We start from the raw sequence: 7500 nt of genomic DNA on the forward strand, positions 1-7500 counted from the left end.
CTGGGCAGCGGGAGTATTCATGGCTGAACCGAGCTGCATACTCCCGAAGGGGTTCGTCCTCAGCTTGCCGAAGCATATACAAGTCGTCGGCAGAGTATAAGCGATCAGTCTGGATCATGAAATGGTCCAGGAACGTCTGCTTGAGACTATCAAAAGAGTTGATGGTGCGGGGGTGAGCCTGTAGAACCAATTCAGGGCCGCGCCGCTGAGGGTGGAAGGGAAGAGGAGGCACATGCCTTCATCAGTAAGGCCTTTGCACCCAAGGGCAGACTGGAAGGAGTGGATGTGGGTGAGAGGATCCTCCGTGCCAGTGTAGAAAGCGATGCGGAGTGGCTGGATATCTTTCTCCTGGTGGTAGTGGAGGATACGCTCGGTAAAAGGCCCTGGCCGTGGTTTCGCCCAGAGGGGTTGATGGCTGCGATGCTGCTCGCTTTCCAGGCGCCGGACCTTCTCGAAGAGAAGCCTCATAGCCGGGTCGGCATGAGGAAGAGTTTCAAGCGCCAAAGGCCCGGGGGTGGGATAGACAGGGGCTGGGGAATGTTCCCAATCTTCTGAATTATAGAATTCCCAACCATCCGAGTCCCCGACACCTTCTCCGTTAGGTGCGCGGACGGGGGCTGGCGATGGGCCCAGGTGTGCCACCCTTGGGTCCTCGAGGTTGACAGGGATAGGGATCGGCCTTGGCTGACGGTCCGAGATGCGATCCCGGCAATCTTGGTAGATCCTGACTGGCTCATGAGGCCGGTCCTTCGGTGGGGGAACGCAAAGGGGTCGTGACGGGGGTTGCTCCGGATGAAGGTGGTCTTTTCCCTTGCGGAGCCTAGAGTTGGCCGGGGAGCTGTGGCTGGAATGTGCTGGCTGGTTCGGCTGAGTATGCCCAACGTTCTGGGTCAGGTCCTGTTGGGCATCCTGGGCGCGAGTCCTCTCCTGGTTCCGCTTTAGAACACGAAAGTCATGCTCTAGCTCAGCATTCCGGGTATGAAGATGCTCGTACTTCTCCGACATCTTAGTCATACTATCACGGAGGCGCTCCACTTCTGCCTGGAGAGAGGCGTCTCCCGGAGATTTCCTTCGGGAAGTACCCTCGAGGGGGGTCTGGTGCTGGGTATCGTGGCTATCCTCGGTCGGCATAGCAGGATGTGGGGTGAAGAAGAGGCGACGGGGCCTGAGGGGTGAAGGAGCCAGCTGGGCTGATAGAGAAAGAAGGGATTCAAGTGTCGAATTCCCACAGACGGCGCCAAACTGTTGATGCTCAAAATGGCTCGGCCACTATTTGAGTCCAACTTAGTGATTAGAGGTACTAGGTCTTCAGCAGGGAAGAAGGCTGAAGCCCTTGGGTGAAATGGATTGGTAAGACCTGCAGAAGGTAAGAAGAGGAGAAGCAACCGTAAAGCTTCGGACACCGGTGTGGTGCCGGCCGAAGGCTCTCCGATGCCTAAGTCAGTTACAGGTAGTAATTCTGGCAGAGTAACAGTGAAAGTAGGGGAATGGTCTCTCTGTTTTACCTGGGTATTGTTCCCTATTTATAGGGAAGTGAAAGTGGGAGCTTTGCACAAAGTTCCAATGTGGGACTTTGTGCAAGCCGTTGTGGTGACGACACGTGTCCTGAAGATTAGGTTTGGCATTTGAGAGCTTCGGCAGGTGTCTGGCACTTCGGAAGTGTGTCTTCCTTCGGCATGGGAGAAGGCATGGTTGCCTTGGTGCTAGTTGCTTTGTGGCTGGGACTGCTCGGTTCATTATGGTGTAAACACATACATATTGACACTATTGGACAAAAACTTTTATTATTAAAAGAGAACTCATCTAAACTTTGGCATAAACATTTGGGAGATATCTCTAGAAAGAGAATAGAACATTTGGCAAAGGAATAATAGATATTACCTCCATTACATTTTTTTTTACTTTGATATTTGTATTAAATGTTGTAAGGGGAAAATTGAAGGAAATGTGCTATGTTTTGAAAAATAAGCCACAACCTAGATTACATTTTAATCTATGCAATGGAAGCTATTTTAAAGAGATTGAGCTTAAAAAAATACTTCATCATAGACTATGTGTCGAGTGTTCCTTAAAATTTCTCTACCACTACTCTCTAATGGAGGAGAGAATAATTAACACCTTTGAAGCACTACCTTGAGAGAGCTCAAGGTCTATCACCCTAGGGAGGGCCCTCTCCTTTTTGGTTATCAAGAAATAGCCTCGCAAATGTGAGACCTCTAAATTCACCACACCAAGGAAGTGATGGAAGAGATGAGTGAGGCCTTGAGAGGAGTTGATGGTTCTCTTCCTCTTCAAACAACTAGCACAAGAAACCTTAAGTGGCTAGGAGGCTAAGTTAGGTATAGCTCCCAAAAAAAAAAAAAAAAACCCCCCCAAGCTTTTCTTCTCCTTGTAAAAACTGGAAATATGGGTTCCCTTGGGCCTATTGGGCTCAAGTGGTTATCCTTCTCATGCCCACTTAATGTCATATGCCCATTGGGCTTGGACCCGAATTCCTCTTTACACCCAAATTCAACCATTTGCATTCCCTTAATTATTTAATCTCTATTAAACTAATTTTTTCATGCACGTCATCTCTATTTTCTTTTCCATCAAACAACCTTTTGCATGTGCGATCTATTAAGGGTCGTTTGGTATTGCAGACTGTCATGGACTGGACCAAATCTTAGGATTGTCTTTAGCTCGGATTGGCCTAAGTTCAATTAAGTACTAACCTATGTTTGGTGTTGCGTTGGACAAAGCAGCTGGATTGTAAAATAGTGAAGACCTATGTTTGGTGTTGTGTCGGGCTAAAAAATAATTATTTTAATTTTTAAATTTAATAATTTTAAGATAATTAAATGTAATTTAATAAGATCTTAAAACTATGAACACACTTTCTAGTTACCAAATTGACATTTATGTTTCTTTTCTCCCGAACCAAAAGCTTTTTGTTTGTTGTTAAAATCAAAAATTCCACAGAGTTTATGCATAATTGAGTGTTTATTTGTATGCAAACACAAAGAATATTGTATCAATAACAACCACCTACATCAACTCGGGCTTTAAGAATTTCATGTTTGATATATGCAAAACTCAGAATTTACATGTAGATGACAAAGTCAGAATTTCTTCATATATGCAACGTTAGAAATTCTTCATCTATGCAAAAGTAATCTACATGACTCAAAATTAGAAGTTCAATTCACTACGCAAGTCCTCCAAAAGAGAGATGCATCGAATTTAGCTAGGCCATGTCCTCAAGCATTGTCAATAAGCAACAACATTGTCAATAAGCAACTGCTCAACAAACACTTTCTTGATATCATCGTCAAAAGACATGAACATAGATATATTTTGTGGCTTCTCCAAAATGAGTTTGCTCCTCGATTCAATTGCTTCCTTGTGGCTTCTCCAAATGTGTTCATGTTCACCCGTTTTATGTTTGTTCCTGTGATGGAAGGGTAAAGTTCCCCATTGCCTTGAAAACCATTGACTGTTCAACAAGTCAGCTTTCTTTAGTGTGCGAGCGTGCCACTGCTAGCAATAAAAAACCCTAGCAGACTTTCTTGAAAATAGATAACTTGCGCCCCAAGTTTACTGACTTCTAAACAAGCAATTGTGAATTTGGGTGAGTAATATCTCCCAAGTAAGTTCTTTTCTTGCCTCAGACTGGTGAGGACTTCACAATTTTTCACATTACAAAATCGGTAGTTCTGGCCATAATAAATAGTAAGAAAATGAGTTGTTTTTCAGGCGGAACTGACTTCTACAAAACTCAACAGTAAAAAGTTAACCCTAGAAAGACAAAAAGAAAGCTGGACTTCCATTTCTGCCTAGATAGAAGCTTCTGACTCGGGCTGGACTGGGTATGCTTGTGCTGGACTAGACTGTTCCTAACTTCAACTGCTGAGCTTCAACTGTAATCGATACCAAAGTTTGAGTTTGACTGAGCTTTAATCTATTTTGAGCCCTGGGAGGCTTTTGAAAGTACAGAATCGTGGCCTCTTCAGTCTGAAAGGGGCAGAAGTGGTTGGACTATGAGGATTAGTGAGCTAGAACTGCATTGTGGTACCTGTTCTGCTTGATCAGGGCTCTGCATAAATTTGTTGAGGTTTTCATATTTTTAAAAACCCAAACTCTGCTTGTTTTGGCTTTTGCTGAACCAAATTTGTAACGAAAGAAATCTCTTTTTGAATGACTTATTTCTCTAGGTCTGGATTAGGAGTTCTGATTTGTAGCTGGCTTCTTTTGTGACTCAAATGAGCTTTTGGTTGCTTCAGTTTATTTGAAGGTTCTCATAGATCAAGTGATCATCTTGAGTTTTTGTCTTTGGTTGATTTTGGTTGTCTGATTGACTGTCCCTTGCTCTGTTCACCCTCTCCTATATTTATAAGAAATGCTTTGGAGTGGTGTTTCCAATTCTTTTAATAATGGGCGGCAAAATTTCTCAAAAGATCTTTCATTTTAAATGCAACAAAAAAGGGTTTTTATCAATTTTGGCAGATAAGCTTTCCATAGTCAGTTCCCAAGGTGGTCACTTCCCTGTTTTTGTTGAAGGAAAACCTAACACTTCTTCCAATTTAACTGCTCTTGTAAGAGTTCAAACTGTGATGGCTAGTTTTGATCTGTCAGATGAACAACTCCCTACACCTTACTTATCTCTTTAGAAAATATAGCATGCTTATCTCTTGGAAATGGCACCTGTTTTGGTGCAGAGCTTCTTTATAATATATAAAATTCTAACTTTCTTCTTTGGCTGAGCAAATGTAGAGAAGTCCTTCTGTAATACCTGCCCTTATTAATTTCCTATCAACCTCTCTGTTATAGTTGAGAATTTTGACTTTTCAACATCAGGTAGTCATGTGGGCTTCCTTGACAATAGGTTCCTAAAGTCTGCCAATTTGTTCCTAGGCTTTTGGGAGAAATGACAGGCTTTTGTAGACTGGGCCCAACTTACTCTTACGTGAATTTGGGCTTTTTTTCTTTTGGAGTCAAGGCTTGGTCTTCTGTTTTTCTGTTCCTGGGATTCTTTGTGAGAAAGTGGGCTGGTGCGTGGACCTCTTTTTGGCCCAAACAGTTCCTCATAGTTCACCTGAAGGAATTAGAGATATGGGTTCATCTCTGCCAGTTGACATACCTGCCACAAATAAAGTAAAACAACCACAATCAATACATTCATTCAAAAGGATCCAGGGACAATAACAGACAACTGGCAATATATAAGCACACTAATATAGCAAATGCCATTATACAAACAAAGGTATGGACATGAACCAATCGTAAAAACAAAATAATGGCAATAAACAAACACTAAGAAAAAAATATAATAGATATAAATAGGCAATACTTACCCAAATATACCAAATCCCATAATACTAACAAAACAAGAGAGAAACTAATCACAAAAGCAATAGAACAATAATAAATATAAAATAATAAAACAAATAAAAATACATAAGCAAGACATGTAGAAATACTAAATGTCATTATACTAACAAATGTATGGACATGAGCTAGCAATTTATGAGAATGACCAAGTAGCTAGAAAGTTTGAATCAAACAATGATTGGAAGGTAGATATGATGTGTGTGTGAGGAACTTAAAAACAAGGTTCATGTATATACATATATATATATATGTATACACATGGAGTTCAGCCAAGTGTCACGGGTCGCATTTAGACAAGTGCTACCGTGACTCTGTTGGGACATCTATGCGCTTATGAGGTAGTCTAAGTGTGGACGGGCGATAGCTTAAGAGCTAGAATGGTTGGTGTTGGCCAAGTTGCACTTGTGAAGGGTATTTTGGGTATTCCCGAAGGTTACGAGAGGAACCTGAGGGAATCAAGAATACCGAAATGTTCGTGATGTCGAGACGCAGGAAACGCAACTGACGGTTCGCCATTCGGAGTTCGTATGAAGGAGTTATGCCCAATTATGACTCCTCGTGCATAGGTGATGTTCCTTCCTGGCAGAAGGCTAAATGCATAAAATGCTATATAGGGGGTGACATGGTGTCATGCTCTCCACCACCCCTGGTGCTTACACCCTTGTGGCACTAAGCGAGCATCCTTATGACATTGGAGATAGTCATAAGGGCGGGCATAAGATTGTTGAAGGATAATCTGTGCCTCCGAGGAAAGGAATTCCCGAGGACAGTACGAACACGCAGGGCCGTTCGTATTGCGCATCGTTGGAAAGAGTGAGGTCAACATATGGCATTCGCTATGCCATCGGCTAGCGAGACATATGACAATACTCGATGGACTTGGCTTGGGTTCGGCCTTGTCTAATATTGAAGGAAGATATTCGGATGCCGGTACGCATGGGTTGCGACCCCATGCAATGCATAGATGGTTATGTGGGACATTCGGAATACATATGTCGCCAAGGCTTGGGAGACATGCAAGTATAACAGCTTGCGTGTATAGCTTGAGGATGTGGGCTATCTTGAACGCTAAAGGAATGACCGACAGAAGTATGGGTAAACCGATGGTGTGTTAGATGGCTATGTCTTGACTTGGACATGAGCGAGACATGAGGAAAGCATGCGACGTGGTCGATGCAGTTGACGTGTCTTATGCAACGCTTGATGTATGACGTCGAGGGTTCGTTGTCGGATGTGGAGTGATTGTATAGTCACACGGTAGTGTGACTCGTTGTCTAGTAAGAGACGACACCTGAAGGTAAACCTCTCACGGAGTTGTGAGAGTCATGAATATCATAAAGTGGGAGAAGGCTGACTGGGATTCCGAAGGGATCCTGGGCCGCACGGGTGTGCCTTGAGTGGCGAAATGTGTGTTTCGCTTCCGCCACGCCGCGCCGCTCGCTCATCCAGTGACACAAGGTTCATCAAAACCTACTTAAACCCAAGTTAAACAATGCATTATCTAGTCCAGCTAAATACAATCATACTAGCAGCCATGAGGATAATTTTGCTCTTATTTTGGAAATTCTTAAGGAAAAAGTGTTTGAACCCTCGTTCGGAAACATAATTTTAAACTTATTTGTGTCTTAATGATTTAATCACAAACGCAAAAAGAGTTTAAAATTTTTTTTGAATGAATAAAGGAACCGACAATCCTTGCACAGCTAAAAGAACACTAATGTACTAAATATATATGATATGAAAAAGGGCATCCTTGCTAATTTTGGTAAACAAGAGTTGTACTGGTAGTGTGTATCATGTCAAATTACTTGTTCCAAAAAGAAAGCAATACAAAGAACAAAGACATTTCAAAGTAAAAGATGAACTTTCTTTTTTTCGATTTCAACATGGTGTTAGAGAGAGAGAGAGAGAGAGAGAGAGAGAGAGAGAGAGAACAAAAACTTATTTCTTATTTCTTAAAAAAAATGATTATAACCCTTTAAAAAAAATGATTATATTGCTAAAGACAGAAAAGGACACATGAAAAAAAAACGTGGCTAAGAGAGCCACAGGGCCATAGGGCCAATGACAAAGAAAAAGAAACTTTAGAAATCTAATATATAAAAAGCTGCAGGAAGTTAATCTATTCTA

Source organism: Prunus dulcis, chromosome 1 (assembly GCF_902201215.1).
Source record: "Prunus dulcis chromosome 1, ALMONDv2, whole genome shotgun sequence".
Lineage (NCBI taxonomy): Eukaryota > Viridiplantae > Streptophyta > Magnoliopsida > Rosales > Rosaceae > Prunus > Prunus dulcis.